At 42.8% G+C, this 21,577-nt stretch overlaps 1 protein-coding gene across 1 annotated transcript in view; it reads right to left on the reverse strand.

The window, feature by feature from the left end:
* LOC124722880 (vacuolar protein sorting-associated protein 13A-like) overlaps nt 1–20,155 on the reverse strand; it is a 752,258-nt gene extending 732,103 nt beyond the window's left edge. The window contains exon 1 of the mRNA XM_047248017.1: nt 20,135–20,155. The gene's annotated coding sequence lies outside the window, so the exon portion shown is untranslated. The remainder of the gene's footprint in view (nt 1–20,134) is intronic.
* Nucleotides 20,156–21,577: the final 1,422 nt, after the last annotated feature.

Below are 21,577 nucleotides of genomic sequence, written 5' to 3' on the forward strand. Positions count from 1 at the left end.
TGGCTGAAAGTATCCGACCGAGTCTCCAAATACAACAAGTGGGATGGCATGCTGCGATTGGCAAATGTGTACCTTTACTTGAATGGCATAGCCAAGCAGTGGTTCGAGGTGGACGAAGAGAAGCTCGATGATAGCTGGGACAAATTACAGGTCGAACTGAAGCAAACATTCGGTGACAATCTGCAGCAAGTCCACTTAGCGGAAGGACGATAGAAGGACAGGTCTCAACGTTATGAGAAAACAAAGCGGTCTTAAATAGCCGCACACAATATTTGGGCATTATGCTACAATGTGAATCCGAATACGACTGAAACCGACGAAATCTCAAGGAGCCCCTGAAGGCATGTACCGAGCTTTTCTGGAAAAGAATGTCATAACAGAGTACTTTGTCAAGAGGTACGAGCCGGTCACCTAGCCGCTGAATTCAGGAAAACTATGCAAGGCGACCATCTATGGAATGATGCGACTACAGATGAATATCCCTCAAAATGTCTGGACGCTAATCGACTCAGGCGTTTCCTTTTATATGATGTCGAATGCTTGTCGCCGCTAGATGAAGAAAACTCGTTCCGTGACACGAAAGTCACTGCGTTGAAGGCTGCGAATGATAAATAGGTCCAGCTGACAAGAACATGTAGTGCAAAGATAACAATCAATGACAGAATAGAGCGCTTAGAATTTGTCGTTTTAACAGAACGTAGTCACAATGTTGCTTTCCGATGGCACTTCTTGCAGACATCACAATCGGTCATAGACCGTGGATGATCAGAGCTCCAGACTGACAAAGCTAGTCCACCAAACACACATAACAAATATTTCTTTGGGAGGTTATTTGTGCTGAAGACGTTGTTGTCCTGCGGTCGTCAATGAGACGAGTTCCAATCGTCAATCTAAATGCTCAGTTAAAAAAGCAGTTCAGACTCACAAAAGAAATGTACATACTAGAGACGATGATAAACATTCCAGGTGACCAAGGTAATCTTTGGATCACTAACAGTCACGAACAGCTACAACTCACTCAGCCCTAAAGATACGTGCCCAGGAACAGCCTAACCAGTCTGGCTGAGTCGCATCGTCGAAGAATCGTGCTCCTCTGTCACTAGAAACAACGCAGTGGAGGAAGCTGCAGTTGAACTGACCATAAGATCTGCCCTGATCGAGAAACAACATACGTCGACGAGTGTTAGCCGCTCTGCGGCAGTTTTCGAATGCGTTCAGAAACGGAATGGAGGAAACACAGACAAACCGGCTCCTCCTGTGTGAGTTCTTTTTGATTTGCACATTGGTATCAGTAATAAGCGTGTTTTCAGTGCAAAGTGTTGTACTGCATTGTCGATCTTGCATTCGGATTTGGACTTAATTGTTGTTACGATGTGGCGATGTTAATGCTCACTGAGTTTCTAATAATTTATAATAATCAAGAACTGCAATCACAACAGTTTTAGTAAACTATGGTGTAGAGTGTTAATCAGAAATTTTTGGTAACTAAGCAAAATAATTCAGTGTGTGTCTGCCGGTATCGTGAAGTGCAATCTGATTGGGAGGCAGAACGCTTGAGAATTCATCCTCCTATTTATTCTCTCTTGTAAGATGATAAAGAGTTTGTGAAAAATGGAATAAGGTGATAGCAAAGTCGGGGTTTTAACTTGTAATTAATGGGGTCAGAGGCCAGCACATATGGAGTGAATGTTGGTAATTCGTGTCTCTAGTGTTTTGTTAGTCTAATTCAGACAAGAGAGAAGGATGATATAACTGCCAAAAGCGAAAGTTAGTCTACTCGTGGTCGACGACTGAATGTCCTGGGATTTTGCAATTAAACTATCTAGTTAAACAAAAAAATCCATATTGCATGAGTATCAAAAGCCTTTCTACGAACAAAAGCACTCGATGCCATTTCGACGAGTGGGCGCTACTCAGGTTTTCCAATTAAGAAGTCAGAGCCAGTATTGTCATCGGCTGTTTGTTTCATTCATTCACAAGTGGCAATCAAATATCAGCTTTCCCACATTCACAGTGGAAGCTGCATGGCACCGGAGGATATACGTTACTCACATTGTGTACACAACACACTATAATATTTACTGAGAATAATAGGAAATAATTTTCTTAGGTGTTTCAATACATGACGTATAAAGTTCGGTATATCTTTTAGTGCAGTTATAGCAGTCGGTTTCCTTGACGATATATCTAGGAACCACCTGCCAAACCACTGTACAGTCTATAACGCAGAATGGTGTGAGGTACTGAAACCAATGGAATAGACGAGGTGTTGCAAAGGGAGAAAAAGAATCTTCAAAAATGTGAAAATGAGCTACGGTCAGTGAAACCACAGACTACCCGAACTGATCCTCGTTTCAGTAACGGAGATGGAATGAGGTTGCACAGATCCGTCTCCATATAGACCATTGTCCTACGATTCTAGTTTTGTAATCCGGGGAGAGGACCCACTAGCTTGTCTGGTTGCATTTCTGTATAACACATTTGAACTGAGTGTGTTTGATGTTCTTTAAGAATGTTCCTTGTACAGAAATCAGATGGCAGTTATAAGAGTCGAGGGACATGAAAGGGAAGCAGTGGATGAGAAGGGAGTGAGAAAGGGTTGTAGCCTATCCCCGATGTTATTCAATCTGTATATTGAGCAAGCAGTAACAGAAACAAAAGAAAAATTTGGAGTAGAAATTAAATCCCAGGTATAAGAAATTAAAACTTTGAGGTTTGCCGATGACGTTGTAATTCTCTCAGAGACAGAAAAGTACTTGGAAGAGCAGTTGAACGGAATGGACAGTATCTTAAAAGGAAGATGAACATCAACAAAAGCGAAATGAAGATAATGGAATGTCGTCGGATTAAATCAAGTGATGCTGAGGAAATTGGATTAGGACATGAGACACTTAAAGTAGATGAGTTTTGCTATTTGGGCAGCAAAATGATGGTCGAGGTACAGAGGATATAAAATGTAGACTGGCAATGGCAAGAAAGGTGTATCTGAAGAAAAGAAATTTGTTAACATCGAGTATAGATTTAAGTGTCAGGAATTCTTCTCTAGCCGGCCGCGGTGGTCGTGCGGTTAAAGGCGCTCCAGTCCGGAGCCGCTCTGCTGCTACGGTCGCAGGTTAGAATCCTGCCTCGGGTATGGCTGTGTGTGATGTCCTTAGGTTAGTTAGGTTTAATTAGTTCTAAGTTCTAGGGGACTGATGACCACAGCAGTTGAGTCCCATAGTGCTCAGAGCCATTTGAACCATTTGAACCAATTCTTCTCTGGAAGTATTTTTATGAAGTGTATCCGTGTATGGAAGTAAAACATTGGTGATAAACAGTTAAGACAATAAGAGAAATGTGGTGCTACGGAAGAATGCTGAAGATTACATGGGTAAACCACGTAACTAACGAGGAGGCACTGAATGAAATTGGGGAGAAAAGAAATTTGTGGCACAGACTGACTAGGAGTGGGGATCAGTTGGTAGGACACATTCTGAGGCATCAAGGGATCACCAATTTAGTAATGGAGGGAAGCGTGGGGCGGGGGGTTAAAACCTTAGAGGGAGACCGAAAGATGAATACAGTAAGCAGTTTCAGAAGGATGTAGGTTGCAGTAGTTACTCGGAGATGTAGAGGCTTGCATAGTATAGAGCAGCATGGAGAACTGCATCAACCGTTTCGGGCTGAAGACCACAACAACAAGAGGGGATCTACTCTTTACTCTTCTCTCTCTCTCTCTCTCTCTCTCTCTCTCTCTCTCTCAGTCTCTCTCTCTCTCTCTCTCTCTGTGTGTGTGTGTGTGTGTGTGTGTGTGTGTGTGTGTGTGTGTGTGTCTCACATAAGAAGATTTAGGAAACTTTTAACACTTGTCGTCTCGTCAGAAACCAGAATCAGTTCGCCATTTTAGAAGGCCTCAATGTCGCTCACTCAACATCATCATCATCATCATCATTATTTCAGCATTATGTCAGGCCTGCAACCTACATCCGTCTGAATCTGCTTGCTATATTCGTCTCTTGGTCACCCTCAACGATTTTTATCCCCCCCCCCCCCGCGATTCCCACCAAATTGGCGGTCACTTGATGTCTCAGAATATGTTCTACCAACGGATACCTTCTTCTAGTCAGACTGTGTCAGAATTTCTTTTTTCCCCAATTCTATACAGTACCTCCTCATTAGTTATGTCCTCTACCCCTCGAATCTTCAGCATTCTTCTCTAACACCACATTTGAAAAGCTTCTATTCTCTTCTCGTCCAAACTGTTTATCGTTGATTTTGAAGAGTCATGCATTATTTGAAAATATCAACAACTTTCATAAATATAACAGTAGGAACAAAAAATCATTCTTACTCTTGCACAGAAAGTGGCCAAGTACGCATCCATAAAGTATTTGATCACCTCCTTTTTAAATGAAAGGTGCTGGGAGACAATAACAGTTTTAAAAATAAAAATGTCTGAATGTATACAGTGTATGTGATTGGACTTATTTATCAAATTTTGTTGTAGATTAACATTAAAACAAAACAAAAAACAAGTTGCGGAAATATGCAGCACGTAGCTATGTTATTAGAGAGAGAAAAGAGAGAGTATATTTTATCTGCAGACCTACTGACACGTTTAACAAAATGACGAGATGTGACAAAAGTTAAACCAAACCATTTTCACATCATTTCTGTAGAAAGGAAAACAAAATAAATGGTTTCCTTTACGGCCTGTATGCCCCCTCCTCCCAGATTTTTTTACTACGTTGAAGTAGATCACAAACATCCCAGGGCTGAAGTTACTTTGGGTAGCGAACATTTGCAGAAAACAACCTCTCGTACGTTCTGTCGCATGGGAATTACATAATTGCTTAAAGGAAATTTTCCTTGGTGCACGAATTAACGCAGTGTTAGCTTTCTACGCAAGTGCACATACGAGCAGTGATATAAAAGGAAGGAATGAAAAATAAGGTTTAACTTCCCGATGACAAGGTCATTAGAGATGGATCATGATCTCGGATAAGGAAAGCTGGTGAAGGAAATAATCGGCTGTGCCGATTTAGGGAAATCACAGAAAATTTGAATATGGATTACCATATGGGAATATGAACCGTCATCCTCCCCAATACGTGTCCAGTGTCTCCCCAGTCCAGCGTCTCGCTCGGTGAATTGCGATGTACTTTTATTATTCGCAACTGCATAGTTTTCAGATCTTTGTGACTGTATCGCCCAACATTAATGTTCTGCACACAGCGGCATCGCTAGTTTTCAAGTACTATCCAAAATAGGACTCATAAGACGGGTAAGAGTCATCCCAACATTTAGGCTGATTGATTTAGAAGTTCCTGGATAGCCCAGTCTGTAACAGCATTACCCGCTAAAGCCAAAGCTTCGGGTTTATATCACGATCCGAAACAGAATTTTAACGAGCCAGGACATTACAAAGCCGCAAATTCCAGTACAGAGGGAAAAATAAATTCTGAATATAAGAGTTTAAATCATTATGGCCGACCGAGAATGTGGACACCCAAGAAAGAGAGCAGGGTTTTAATGTTACACTGATCGATCATTTGACATGATGAACACTAATATTTCATCTTGCGGCGACACTAGTGCATGTTCTTCGCGCCCTGTAGGGGTAATTTGGCTTCTGAAGAAGAGAAATTTGTTAACATCGAGTATAGATTTATGTGGCAGGAAGTATTTTCTGAAAGTATTTGTGTGGAGTGCAGCCATGTATGGAAGTGAAACATGGACGATAAACAGTTGTAGACTGTACGCTCCTTCGAGCTCGGTCACGGAGTCCCTTATAAAGTTACGCAACCAGCTTAACTAAATCCATGATGCAGAACACAATTGTTTTGAAGCGTATTCCTAATTTTTCACATAATGAAGGCACAATAAGACTTCGAATTTTTACGAGTGACTTTGTATTAATTACTTAAATTTTCTTTGAAGATTGGTGTTTCCTATCAGGAAACTAAATACTTTTGCTGTCATTGTGTTGTCCAGAAGATTTGGCTTGAGAGGCGAAGCATTTTGGTAACTGAGTTAATTAACGTTTAATCAATAATTTCTACTGCTTTTTCACTTTCAGGATAAGCAGAATACTTCATGGGAGTAAATTTTAAGTTTATCGAGCAGTAACCGTCAATTCTAGACGTAATGTATGGACGATTTAGAATTACTTGGAAAGGAATCGTTTTTTGAACGTGTATTTGATATGCCAAATACGAAGTAGTTTATCTGGATTTTTGTTTCAGTTCTTCAGCGATGATTAACTCACTGCCAATTTCATACTGATGATTTCAGAGTATCAGCATGGAGAAGCATTGAAGATAGCAACCTGAACGTCCAAAACTAATTTGAGGTAGCTGAAGCTGATTGGTTGTTACAGCGTTTCTCTGGTCACCAGCAACATTATTTGAATTACTCCTGCTGGGTGAAAGATGTTAGGCAGATGAACAGTAACCACAGCTGAGATACTTTAAAGGTAAGTAACTCCCCATCCCCGATTCTTGACAGAATCGAACTCTCGTGTATACAACAGCTCCGTATTAAGAAAATCTAATTTTTTACGGATATCAGTGCTTATGACGTCGTATCTTCTGAACTTCCTTTCGTACAATGACACTATTTGCCACCTACATTCAGTGGTATATGTGAATACTGTCTCTAAATGTTTTGTTAATAGAGTTGGTAGTAAATAAGTAATAAATTAAAACATCTTGCCTGATGCTTAAGAGTTTTCTCATCAACGGCGAAAATGAAGTAAGCGATAGACTTCCTTTATTAATTACTTTATGGAGGGGGAGGGGGGGGGGGGTATCAGGGAGAAGAAGTTTCTAAAACGTTTGTAATTATGTGTAAAGTTTGTTGAAAGTCTCTAAGGGTTCTCAGTCTCTAATACTGGATGAATGTAGTCCGGGTAATCTCTGCGCCCGTTGTTAAACCTTTGAAGTAACATTATACCTCTTAATGAGCAGATTATAAAAGGATTTTAATTTTTTTAATTCTGTCATTAATTATATGAAATACAGGAAATCAAATTTTTCTCGCCCTGGAAGTCATTAAATAGGCAACCTAGAACCATTAGCGGACTGTTCAATAATATACACTGCCTGAAAAAAAAGTGAGGTACCCAGAAAGCACTGTCAGATGTCAATGTAACTTCGTCCATCATGTACACACTACAGGCGAGGCTGAGAGTTGCAGTTCCCTGTAACAGATAGAATGGTCACAAGAGCGCATTAGTGTTTGTGCAGAATCCATATATATTAAAAATTGTGTATGTATGGATGTATTTATGTTCCATACAAACCACTGGATCGATTTCAAACAAACTTAATACACGTATCACTTAATGTCTGGAAAGACCCACTGTGGGGCTAAGAACCATCAACCTCTCGAAGGGGTGGGGGGGGGGGGAGGGTGAAAAAGAAGAGTAATTCACGACGCATAAATAGCCAGATCTTATTCATGCAGTGTTTGAAAATTGAGAGCACTGAGTGACCTTCAACCAACTTCCACAAAATGATGACAACGAAACAAGTTTATCACTGTTGAAATAACTTACGGGGATGGAACCGGGTGACGTCGTCGACAGCCCCCGGTATTTCCACAGGAGCACCCCCTGCCACTTTCAAACCAAAACACTGATACAACTTGTAGCTGATGTTAGCTACAAACTAATCCAATGCCCAATAGTATCAGTATAGATCAGGTGCCAAAACATAACTAAGGTGATCCTGTTACCTCAGGAATAATCCATTTAAGATGCTCAGACTGTCCTCCAGCCAGTTTATTCATTTTCATTGCTAAACCTAACATTAAGTCCAACTTGATACAGGGTACTCCCAAAATAATTTCCGAGTTACTACACGCTAGTAACAGCAGCGCTATTGTCTTAGAGTATCCTCACTCGCCGTAATTAGATGGAAATCGAATATATAGATGCTGTTTATTAGGTTTTACAGAAAATTATTGGCGTGATATCCGATAAGGCACTAAATCTTCGAGAACCGTGCGGTTCTAGGCGCTACAGTCTAGAGCCGAGCGACCGTTACGGTCGCAGGTTCGAATCCTGCCTCGGGCATGGATGTGTGTGATGTCCTTAGGTTAGTTAGGTTTAATTAGTTCTAAGTTCTAGGCGACTGATGACCTCAGAAGTTAAGTCGCATAGTGCTCAGAGCCATTTGAACCATTTCAACTCGAACCTCCGCCGGGAAATGAAACGTGTGAGTTCATCCACGTGGGTGCTAAAAAGGAATCTGTTAAACTTCGGTTACACGGTAAATCAATCAAATCCAAAGGGCGTAAATTCAACTAAATACCTAGGAATTACAATAATGGAAGGAATACGTAAAAGGTGTCGTGGGGAAGACGAAACAAAGACTGCAATTTATTGGCAGAACACTTAGAAGATGCAACAGATCTACTAAAGAGACGGATGCAACAGATCTACTGAAGAGACTGCCTGCACTACTATTGTCAGTCCTCTGTCTGAAATACTGTTGCGCGGTGTGGGATCCTTACCAGATAGGCTTAACGGAGTATACCGAGGAAGTTTAAAGAAGAACAGCATGTTTTGTATTATCGAGAAATAAGGGAGATCCTGTCACGAACATGAAACAGGATTCCGTTGCAGCGGAATCTTCTCACGAAATTTCAGTCACCAAATTTCTCCTCCGAATGCGAAAATATTTTGTTGGCGCCGACCTACAGAGGGAGAAACGACCATCATAATAAAGTAAGGGAAATCAGAGCTCGCACGGAAAAATATAGTTGTTCGTATTTTTCGCGCGCCGTTAGAGACTGGAATAATTGAGAATTATTGTGAAAGTGGTTCGATGAACTTCAGTGTGATTTTCAGAGTATCGTTGTAGATGTAGATGCTGTCTTTATAAAACACTAAGTGTGTCATGACCAATGTACTAAATCGATCAGTGTACGCATTTACAGATGGCAGTTTGTTCGTCCTACTGTGCGTTGCTCTGACCTTAGATTTCGTAACACTCTTTCTTCCTTTCTATTCTTCTATTGGTGCGTATTTTTTATTTTTATGTATTCTGCGATGCGCCTTATCGTTTTGGTCCTCAGGATACGGAACGACTTTTATAGAAAGCCTGCTTAAATATTTGCCGTTTCTATTAAGATTTTTTTGGAGCACCCATGTACAGCAATAACATGGGCACGCTCTGGAAATAGTAGCACTGTGGACATAAGTTGTCAGAACAGTTTTATTCTTTGGTATAAGACTCAAAGTGATACACGAAGTAAGGTTTTATAATGATATTATGTAAAACTATAAATTTTATCCTCAGATTTTAGTTATTTTCTCTTTAAAGTAATGCTAAAAAAATTTTCCCTACAATATTCATCAAGAAACCCACTTAAATTTCAGTTCTCGTTCTCATATTTTTCCCATTACTCCTGTTTCTCGGATTGATGCTGTTGATATCACACTGAAGCACCACATCCGTTCTTCTGAAATAATATTTCATTAATTATTACAGTGACAGAAGATCTCTTTTAAAGGAGGAAGTTATTGGTCTTTTACAAGTCTCACTGTGACAAAAGTGCTGCAAGATGTTTCAACATGATCACGTCAATTTCATTCACTATACTGACAGATATCTACAACAGATATCGAATACACTCTTTCTGATCACCACGCCGACCGGAGGCAAAATCGTTGATCAGGCGATCAGTGGGATTGGTAACTAAACTTCAAAAACCAACAAAATCCTGCACATGTATTCCACTACTGTTTCGTAAATACACTGACGAGCAAAAAAATGATGACCACCTGCTTAATAGCGATTTGGTACACCTTTGGAACGCAAAATAGGAGCGATAATACGTGGTATGGATTCGTAAAGTCCCTGATAGGTTTCCGAATGTATAGGTCTCCCGACACACGCACTTGTCACGCAATTCCCCCAAATTAAAGGCTGGTGGTTTGTAGGCGCAGGCTTGGTGCCTGACAACGTCTTTGATGTGTTCCATTTGGTTCGTATCAGCGAAATTAGGTAGCCAAGACATCAACGTGAGTTCACTACCATGCTCCTTAAACCACTGTAGCACGCTTCTGGGCTTGTGGCAGGGATAGTTATCCCGATGGAAGCTGCCATAACCGTCGAGATGACACCAAACAAGAAGGGATGCAGGGAGGTGCAATAACGTTCATGAAGTGCACAACTGTCATAGTGCCTTAGATTACTGCCACAGGTCCCACGGAAACCTAGATTAGTATTCTACATTGCTTATTACTGTCCCCATCGGCCTGCGTCCTTGGCTGGGTGCATTATCGTACAGCCGTTCGCCTGTATGTCGGCGTATCCTGACACGACCATCGAACTAGTGTAACAAGAAACGTGATTAATCCGAACAGGCTACATGTTTTCATTAACCCAGGGTCCAGTCTAGATGATCGCTTCCCCACTGCAATCGTAATTGACGATTTCGTTGGATCAACATGGGAAAAAACTTGGACCGTCTGCTACGGAACTCCATGTTCAACCATGTGCGCTGAATAGTGTTACACGACACACTCACGTCTGCACCAGCACTGCACTCTATTATCAGACCTGCCCCGTATCGCCGCTTATCCTGCTTTAGAGAGCGGTCAAATGTCCGACCTCCACGTTTTGTGATTATGTGTTGACGTCCAACAACCTGTCGCCTACTCGTGGTTTCACCGCCCTTCAACCATTTTCCACAGGTGCTCACGAAAGTAGCACGCAACCAGCCGACCAGTTTCGCCGTTTCTGAGATGTTCGTTCCCTGGCGCCTTGCCATAACAGCCTTCCCTTTGTTAAATTCGTATATATCAGCGGATTTCCCCATCTGCCACCTGATTCTTCATTCGCCTCTGTTTCCTTAGAGAACCACGTCCCTACGTCGCTATCAGACGACATTCAGTTTCGCGAAGGGCTCATCAATGTAAGTTCAAAATTCAAATGGCTCTGAGTACTATGGGACTTAACAGCTGAGGTCATCAGCCCTCTAGAACTTAGAACTACGCTACTGGCCATTAAAATTGCAACACCAAGAACAAATGCAGATGATAAACGGGTATTCATTGGACAAGTATATTGTACTAGAACTGACATGTGATTACATTTTCAAGCAATTTGAGTGCATAGATCCTGAGAAAACAGTACCCAGAACAACCACCTCTGGCCCTAATAACGTCCTTGATACGCCTGGGCGTTGAGTCAAACAGAGCTTGGATGGTGTGTTCAGGTACAGCTGCCCAAGCAGCTGAAATGTAGGGTTTCGCAGTGATCGAATGAAGGGTAGAGCCACGGGTCGTAACACATCTGAAATGTAACGCCCACTGTTCAAAGTGCCATCAATGCGAACAAGAAGTGACCGAGACGTGTAACCAATGGCACCCCATACCATCACGCCGGGTGATACGCCAGTATGGCGATGACGAATACACGCTTCCAATGTGCGTTCACCGCGATGTCGCCGAACACGGATTCGACCATCTGGATGCTGTAAACAGAACCTGGATTCATCGGAAAAAATGACGTTTTGCCATTCGTGCACCCAGGTTCGTCGTTGGGTACACCATCGCAGGCGCTCCTGTCTGAGATGCAGCGTCAAGGGTAACCGCAGCCATGGTCTCCGAGCTGATAGTCCATGCTGCTGCAAACGTCGTCGAACTGTTCGTGCAGATGGTTGTTGTCTTGCAAACGTCCCCATCTGTTGACTCAGGGATCGAGACGTGGCTGCACGATACGTTACAGCCATGCTGATAAGATGCCTGTCATCTCGACTGCTAGTGATACGAGGCCGTTGGGATGCAGCACGGCGTTCCGTATTACCCTCCTGAACCCACCGATTCCATATTCTGCTAACAGTCATTGGATCTCGACCAACGCGAGCAGCAATGTCGCGATACGATAAACCGCAATTGCGATAGGCTACAATCCGACCTTTATCAAAGTCGGAAACGTGATGGTACGCATTTCTCCTCCTTACACTAGGCATCACAACAACGTTTTACCACGCAACGCCCGTCAACTGCTGTTTGTGTATGAGAAATCGGATGGAGACTTTCCTCATGTCAGCACGTTGTAGGTGTCGCCACGGCCGCCAACCTTGTGTGAATGCTCTGAAAAGCTAATCATTTGCATATCAGAGCATCTTCTTCCTGTCGGTTAAATTTCGCGTCTGTAGCACGTCATCTTCGTGGTGTAGCAATTTTAATGGCCAGTAGTGCACTTAAATCTAACTAATCTAAGGACATCACACACATCCATGTCCAAGGCAGGATTCGAACCTGCGACCGTAGCGGTCCACGCGGTTCCAGCCTAAAGCGCCTAGAACCGTTCGGCCACACCGGCCGGCAATGTTAGTTCATTTGTCAGAAATGTAGACCTGTGGATTGACGGATCCAATAATAAATTCTGCCGCCAGCAGATGGGGTCGGAAAGGTTGGAACGGAGATCGGTTTCCTTAATAGCGAAGACTAGTGTGGGGAAGATGACAGAAGCAAGAACAATGTTATAGTTCCACCTACAATAAGATGGTTAAAGACAAAAGCGTAATTTCAGTTACGACGAGCACGTTGAAGGAATCGGACTGTGTTCTTTTGGAGGATATTATCCGGCATTTACTTTCAGTGGTTTAGCAAAACAAGGAAATTAAAAGCTGGATGACTACGAGAATGAGACACGCTCCTTCCAAATAAGAATTCAGTGCAGCGGTATCTCTCACGGCACCAGCATTCATAATTTACAGTACAGCGTAGTTATGCATTCATATGGTCTCGTGCACTTAGCGTTCGCTAGACAATCCAACGCACAGGTGAGTCAGAATTGTTTTTCTTTTAATTGCTTTCGAGACGTGCTCATACGACCATGTCTACACTGGAAGATACGATAGTGTGTTTGGGCAATTCAGAACGTTCATTAGGGTCAAGCCGTACCCTGGTACGAAGTTACGTATGTTTAGACTCGTTTTGTGACACCACGCAGGCAATTTCCGTGTTAGTTATGACGGTACGAAGATAAGGACAACACAACACTCAGTCCCCGAGCGGAGAAAAATCTCCGGCCCGGCGAGGAATCGAACCTGGCCCCCTTCGATTAGGATCAGCCGAACTGATCCCACAGCTACCGAGGACATGTCAAAAGTTAAACACAGCCTCAGACACTGTTGAAGAAAAGGAAAACACTCGTGAACTAGTGGTAACGTGACGCGAAGGAGTCATTGGACATTTCAAAGTAAAACGCGGACTTTGTATCCAGTCAACTTGTTTTTATGGCCGCTACTTTGATACGTTCAGCTGCTCTGGTTGATGACTTAAATACAAACAGCGAGATGACAAGAGTATGGTTCTCGAAACTCGTAGGTGTGTGATGTATGCTAAACAAATATAACAATAAAGGATGTGAAGAAAGTGACGGATTTTGTATCGCAGTATGTTATCTTAGCGATCAGCAGGCGATGTACTATCATGAGAACTGCAACCGGAAAGTGATAGTGAGGGATAGCGACCAACGGCATGGCTCCCGACTCGTCGCTAAAAACTGTTTCGTAAGAAACCTGCAGAAGTCAATGATTATCCTTCCCAAGTGGTTCTAGAATGAACATTCGAAGAGGCTTGCCATGACACGGACATTTGAAGCTGATAATATCACCCTCTTTACGGAGTTACCTGTTACACAGGCATGAAGATTGGGGTTTAAAGTCCCGTCGACGAGGAGCACAAGTAGCGATAGGAGAATAAAGGGGAAGGAAATCACCTGTGTCTTTTTCAAAGTATCCGTCTCCGAATTTGTCTGGACTGATTTGTGAAAATCACGGAAAACCTAAATCTGGATGACCGGACGCGAATTTCAACCGTCGTCCTCGGGAATGCGAGTCCGTTGTGCTAGCCACTGCGCCACCTCTCTCGGTGGTTGCGCTCAAAAATGTACAAATGTGGGTGAAATCTTACGAGACTTAACTGCTAAGGTCGTCAGTCCCTAAGCTTACACACTACTTAACCTAAATTATCCTAAGGACAAACACATACACCCATGCCCGAGGGAAGACTCGAACCTCTGCCGGGATCAGCCGCACAGAATTGCGCTCAAGAGAAGTTTCAAGCTACAAGGAAGCTCCTTTTTTGGGTGTTTTCACTGTAAGAGAACGAGAACGGCTTCATAAAGCTATCGTTCGCTCATCATCTTGACGAGTGTCGTAATAATAACTTTGTCCTTCAATATTATAATTCTCTTCTTCACCAGGATAAAACTGCAATTGATTTTTTCCATTTTGTTGAGCTCAACATCTCATTCACTGTGATGAGGTACTGACTCAGCTTTCTCAATGCATACCACGAAGAATTCAGTAGAACGTATCGTGTGTGTGTGTGTGTGTGTGTGTGTGTGTGTGTGTGTGTGTGTGTGTGTGTGTGTGTCTGCAGTGTTGAGTAGTGCGTGACTGTGTGTAGTGTGAACAGCGATAAGTATCATGATACAAATGAACAACGGTAAAAATGGTTCAAATGGCTCTGAGCACTATGGGACTTAACATCTGAGGTCATCAGTCCCCTAGAACTTAGAAATACTTAGACCTAAATAACCTAAGGACATCACACACATTCATGCCCGAGGCAGGATTCGTACCTGCGACCGTAATGGTCGCGCGGTTCCAGACTGTAGCGCCTAGAACCGCTCGACCACTCCGGCCGGCGAACGACGGTAAAATATTTTTATAAAGATAATATTACTGTATATGTAAATCAAAATAACTTTTTGGAATTGTTTCCTTTCTCAATTAAGATGGTGTGATATTACACTTTAAGACAAAACAGGAGACGCACCACGAAGAAATTATCCGAATAGCACGGAAGTCGGCAAACATGAAGTACATGATCGAGTTTAGAAAACTTGGCTGGTTTATTCAAAAGAAAGAACTTCACAAATTGAGCAAGTCAATAACGCGTAGGTCCACTTCTGATTCTTATGCAAGCAGTTATTCGGCTTAGTACTGATTGACAGAGTTGTTGGATACTCTCCTCATGAATATGCTGCCAAATTCTGTCCAACTGGTGCGTTAGATCGTCAAAACGCCGAGGCCGTTGTAGGGCCCTGCCCATAATGTTCCAAACGTTTTCAATTAGGAAGATATTGGGCAAAGTTAATGGCCAAAGTAGGGTCTGGTAAGCACGAAGACAAGCAGCAGTAACTCTTGCCGAAATGTAAGCCAGGCCGGCCGGTGTGGCTGAGGTGTTCTAGGCGCTGCAGTCTGGAACTGCGCGACCGATACGGTCGCAGGTTCGAGTCCTGCCTCGGGCATGGATGTGTGTGATGTCCTTAGGTTAGTTAGGTTTAAGTAGTTCTAAGTTCTAGGGGACTGGTGACCTCAGATGTTAAGTTCCATAGTGCTCAGGGCCATTTGAACCCTTTTGTAAGCCCAGGATGGCTTGCTATGAAGGACAACAAACGAGACGCAGGATATCGTCGGCGTATCGCTGTGCTGTAATGGTACCACGGATGGCAACCAAAGAGGTCCTGATATGAAAAGAAATGGCACCCCAGACTACCACTCCCGGCTGTCGGACAGTACAGCGGGCGACAGTCAGCTTGCTATCCCACAGCTTTCTGCGGCGTCTCCAAACACGTCTTCGGCCGGGAATATCATTGAAAGGAGTAGAATTGTCCTCAGTGATAAAACACACTTCGAACTGAGCCCCGATGACCAGGGAAGACGCGTCTGGAGACGCCCCAGGCTGCGGTGAGACACCAAACTGACTGTCGTCAGCCATACGGCCCAACAACGAGAAGTGATGATCTGGGGTGACATTTCTTTTCATATGAGGATCCCTTTGGTTGTCATCCGCGGCACCCCTACAGCACAGCACGTCGGCTATATTCTAAGCCCCGTTTTGTTGCTCTTCATGGCAAGCCATCAAAAAATGGTTCAAATGGCTCTGAGCACTATGGGACTTAACTTCTGAGGTCATCAGTCTCCTATAACTTAGAACTACTTAAACCTAACTAACCTAAAGACATCACACACATCCCTGCCCGAGGCAGGATTCGAACCTGCGACCGTAGCGGTCGCGCGGTTCCAGACTGTAGCGCCTAGAACTGCTCGGCCACCCCGGCCATCCCGGGCTTACATTTCAGCAAAATAATGTCCGTTCGCTTGACAAACCCTACCGTGACCAGCAAGGTCAGCTGATTTCACCCCAACTGAGAACTTTTGAAACATTATGGGCAGAGCCCTCCAAACGTATCTGGATTTTGACGATCTAAAGCGCCACTTGGACAGAATTTGCAACTACATTCCTCAAGAGGACATCCAGCAATTTTATCATACAGTGCCAAGTCGAATACCTACTTGCATAAAGGCCAGAGGTAGAACAACGCCCTACTGACTTACTCAGTTTGTGAAGTTCTCTCTCTTGAATAAATAATCCAATTTTTCTGTAACTGTAATCTTTTATTTGTCTGTACATGTATATCACATCTACCGATTTTCGTCCTACCCGAGTAATTACTTCGTGGTGTGTGGTTTTTTGCTTTTTATCTTAGAGTGTATAACTTGATTTGCTCCGCTTTCTTGAGCTCAGCATCTCATTCATTGTGGTGAGGTGCTGACTGAGCTTTTTCAAAGTACATTGCGAAGAATTCAGTGGAATGTCGGAAGTATGACAACGGTGCAGATGTCAGTCGTGTGTGTGTGTGTGTGTGTGTGTGTGTGTGTGTGTGTGTGTGTGTTTTTGTGTGTGCGCGCGCGCACTCCTGTGTGTGTCTGCAGCTTAGTGTGGTAATGTGAAGTGACCAGTCATGTGATACCAATTGTAAAGCGCTAAAGTATTTTTCATCGGATAATATTACTGTATGTATAAATTAGAATTTCTGTTTTAAATGCTTCCTTTTTCAATTAATATGACACGTCTGATATTATTTTGTAAATGCTCTATAGATAAATAACTAGACTAAACTAAACATACACATAGCATTACCAGAGATTATGCTCACAAGAAGTCCAAGGAAAAAAGTCGAAATCTATCAGGAATCGAGCACAAATCTCTGAACATGTAATCTGCCACTGTCCTATGGAAACACCAAGCCCTGTATTTTACCCTCGAATATGGCTAAGCGTATGCAATAACACGGCGTTCTGTTCTCACTCAGTAGGCCTCTGTGACCGAGCGGTTCTAGGCGCTTCAGTCCGGAACCGCGCTGCTGCTACGGTCGCAGGTTCGAATCTTGCCTCGGGAATGGATGTGTGTGATGTCTTTAGGTTGGTTAAGTTTGAGTAGCTCTAAGTGTAGGGGACTGATGACCGCAGATGTTAAGTCCCATAGTGCTTAGAGTCATTTGAACCATTTGTTCTCACTTACATGGCCTGCTCAACAATTCTAAGAGCTTCCCGCCGTCCTTGATGTTTCTTGACATCATTTCGAACATTTCAATGCCGCACAGGCATTATATTTGTTGCGTTTTTAATGATTTTCTTTTTTCCTAGCGTTAATTTCGTCGAACCGACCCACTGTTTCCATTAACCGAAAATTTTTTATATCATTTTAGCCCTTCACGTCGCCAAGGTTGTCAGTTAACCTAACGCTGTCCGGTGTATCAAGCCAGAGGTCATTAATCTCCAGCGGAAATTTTCTCCGCGTGCTTTCTAACTATTGCTACAAGTGTAATACCGATTTTAATCAGGCCCTGTAACGATACGCACTCTATGAGTTTTTGAGAACTGGATGTATACGTTCCTATTCTGAATCAGCTTTAGGCATGGAAATTAACTAATTTTGATGTAATAGAGACCTTGAGCCTACAATAAATTACTTCTCTGTATGTTCAACATTATGCCACGCTGCGTATACAAATTTATAATTTTCTTTTAGTAGTTGCTTGTAACAATATGCACTAATAAATATCCCAGCATGAGGGTCGGTAACACGCTACGGACATTTACAAATCTGAAGAAAAATTCCCGCAGTTCTTCTACAAAATATTAATTTAAGACTGCAGTTAACGATACATAGAATACGACCATGTGTGCAGAGGAACAGAATGCTGAGGGAACTACTGCTAAACAGAAGACTGATAAATACCGGAATTTAGTTAAGCATGTACGTGGTTCACGAAAGTGTTCTGTTTTCATGATACTGGCTTCTTATGTACGATACTATAAGATAGTATCGTATATATATATATATATATATATATATATATATATATATATATATATATAAGACTAAGATGGTACTAACTCAAGTAGCAGTGTGGCCGGCCAAACGTGTAATGCTTTCTCGGCCATTTGCACTTTCTGTGGATTCTACATAATACTTTTAGCTACCAGAGGCAACAACACAGGTGATGAAGACTTCAAGTGCTCATATATACAGAGCTCAAAGTCGCATTCAAAGCAAAGGACAACTAGACAAGACGAAGATTCCTAAGAAGTTCTCTGTATGCACATTGCTTAAACGACTGAGCAGCTGCGGCACAGAAAAAAAAACTTTTCATATGAAATTATCACCTTCTCACTTGCGGAAACAGTGACTACTAAAAAAATCTCTTCCTTCGATTCAAGTTGATTCAAATAAGTATGGGTAACCTTTGATACTGGTAGAGAATTATTTCCTGTTTTTTCAAGGTTGATGTACATATAACCCGGCAATTTGTTTGCTGAAAAATACCAAAGACTATAGGAATAGTAATAAGATTGCTTTACACTCTTTCCATTTCTTTAGTTCGCTGCCGTTTTCTCACAATAATTAGGAATAACTCAGTTCTGTCGAAAGATCGGCCTAATTACGTAGTGCCTATCTGAGTACAATTCCTCAGCATCCTATATTAAAAAAAACGATACCATTTGAACTGATCTTACTGAAAAATCATATTATTAGAATAAGTATGAAAGGCCCTCTAGTCCGGCCTGCTTTGAAACTGACGTAGCATATCATCATCTACTCTTTAGTTTACTTTGAAAACCAGCTTATCAAATGCAAAAATATCATTGCCATTGAAATTAGAACATTCTAAAATGTATTAGAGAGATATGTATTGTTCGTACAGCGAAGAATAAAAGTTGTCTGCAGCGTAATCCATTTGCTAAGCTCATTCTCTGTACTTGGAACCACTGAAACTGTATGGGAGTACAAACTCTTACGAAAAGGAACAGGTATGTTGAAAGCCTGAGTGATGTTGCTATGTGTACGCACACTGTTGTAGGATATCTAGTTGAATAAGTGCAAACTAAAACGACATAAAGTGTAAAATAATATTAAAACAAGCTGTCGTGACTCGCCAGTGCTAAAACAGTAATCACCATTCACCAGTGTTATTTACACATTTCAGAGCGCTGTTTCCGCTACTGCAACAACAGGTGCGCGATCTATGAAAGACTAGAACAAGCAAATCACGTGGGCTTCCCACTGACTCAAGAATATGCATTAAAATCGTACGTACACTTCCGACATCACCAACGAATTATTAATGGATTTAGCTACGTTTTATAACAAGAAAGAGGAAACAGTATTTATCTGAATTATTACATCAAATTCACGCAATCAACTATAGAAAAACGGTCAGTGAAGCACTGTAAATCCGCCATTCGGAATCACTACTCTTTTATTTTTTTAGTTTTGAGAGGTTACTTTTTGTGATAATATTCCAATTTACTCTTTCACTGATACCAACGTAACATGCCTCTATTAGACAAACATCACAAGGGCAGATTGTATTCGATTACTTTCTAATTAGATTAAGAAAATGTTTGAGATGCATTACGCCCTCTATGTGGGCTGTACAAGGCAAGCTAATCAGATGGTACTTAGAACTACACAACTCTTTACAATCCAAACGTCACCATATGTCATTGCTTTCTGTGGTTATTTCAATCCAAAAACCATTTCAAGTTAATAAATACGGCTGCGAAAGACATTAATAGTTTAATAGTGGGCTAGGGACACGTATTTATTCTGATGAAACATCTCAGGAATATGTCATTTCGATACGACGATCACCTGCAACATACCTTATTCTTCTGAAGATGGACATAAATACAGGTCATAGACGTCAACTTGGCATTAGTAGTAGAAATAATGTTCGTTTAGTTACAGTGTGATAAGTAACAGAACAATGCCGCGTTAAAGTAGAAATGCGGCCGCGCGCGAAGCAGAGTGCCGCAGTTAGGTACTTACGTGTGCGACAGCTGGCGCCAGAGTGCGGCAGTGGCAGCGGCGGCGGTGGGGGCGGCGGTGGCGGCGGCGGGGGCGATGGGGGCGGCCGCATTGATCCCCGTGCCCTGTCCTGCGCAATGCTTCGCCCTCGCCCGCTTCTGATCAATACGGGCGCCCACTTTCCGCTCACTTCCCGGCCGTGACCTTTGCTAAGCAACCATTCCGTCATTCATCAGACGTCATCTAGGCAAAACGAACTAGAAAGATTTGGCAGAGACCCGAAGGGACAGTCTCTCCATCACTGTTCTGCAAGCATTACCTCTTCACACGACACCGTCTGCTTTAAGGCAGTCGACGACAGGCTGACCGAGATTCGATTCGACTGCCTCTCTGTCCCTGTTAAACAACAATTCCGTCATTCATACGACATCGTCTGTGCAGTGCTGAGCCAACTAGGTGTGACAGCGATTGGAAGCGACTGTATATCTGTCCCTATCCGTGTGCTGATAACTCCTCGCCCGCTCCCAGGTGCAGCAAAGACCGCCCATGGAGACAGGACGGGAAGTAGGACAACCTAGCTGATGCGGCTGCTTGGCATCCGCATGCCATAGCGAACCCTATATGCAAAGTACAATGACAGAAAAAAAATCCGACACCAAGAAGGAGTTGTGCGAGACAAAAGAAAATGGGTAGGCCTGTTTCTACATCTGAAAGATGATGTCAATTCAGATTTCGCACCAGTCGAATAAGAGTGGCACTAGTAGCACCACTGTGAGGATACAAATTAGGTTTGCTTTAAATGCACATTGTAACGGTCGTGAGCGTTAGTTATCTTTGAGACTGGATCGAGTGAGTTGGTGTTAATCAAGAATGCCTTTAAAACGACCGAGTTTGAATGAGGTCATACAATAGACCTACGAGAAGCTCTATGTTCCTTCTGCGATATTACAGAAAGACATGACAGGAAATAGCCACTGTACATGATTGTTGGCAGCGGTGGTCATGGGAAGGTACGGTCGCAAGAAGACCGGACTCCGGAGGGCCACGTGGCACTACCGAGAGGGAAGACTGTCGTGTTCGGCGCAAGGTTGTGACATATCGTACTGCGTCTGCAGCAACAATTCGAGGAGCAGTTGACACCATAGTGACATGACGAATTGTTACAAATCAGTTACCTCTAGGACAGTTCCGTAGCGTGTATTCCGCTGGCCGTTTGCGACATCACTGTTGTCACACGAGAGCTCACTGGAGAATGGAGTGGAGATCTGTGATGTTTCCTGATGAAAGACAGTTCTACCTCGGTGCCAGTATGCCCGTGTGTTGGTTAGGAGGAGGCCAGGTGAGTGCCTGCAGCCAACTTGTCTGTTGTCAAGACACCTTGGACCTGGAATTATGATCTTTTGTGGGATTTAGTATAACGGCAGGAGTACTCTCGTGGTTATGCCACACACCCTGACTGCAAAT

This window comes from Schistocerca piceifrons, chromosome X (genome assembly GCF_021461385.2).
Source record: "Schistocerca piceifrons isolate TAMUIC-IGC-003096 chromosome X, iqSchPice1.1, whole genome shotgun sequence".
NCBI lineage: Eukaryota > Metazoa > Arthropoda > Insecta > Orthoptera > Acrididae > Schistocerca > Schistocerca piceifrons.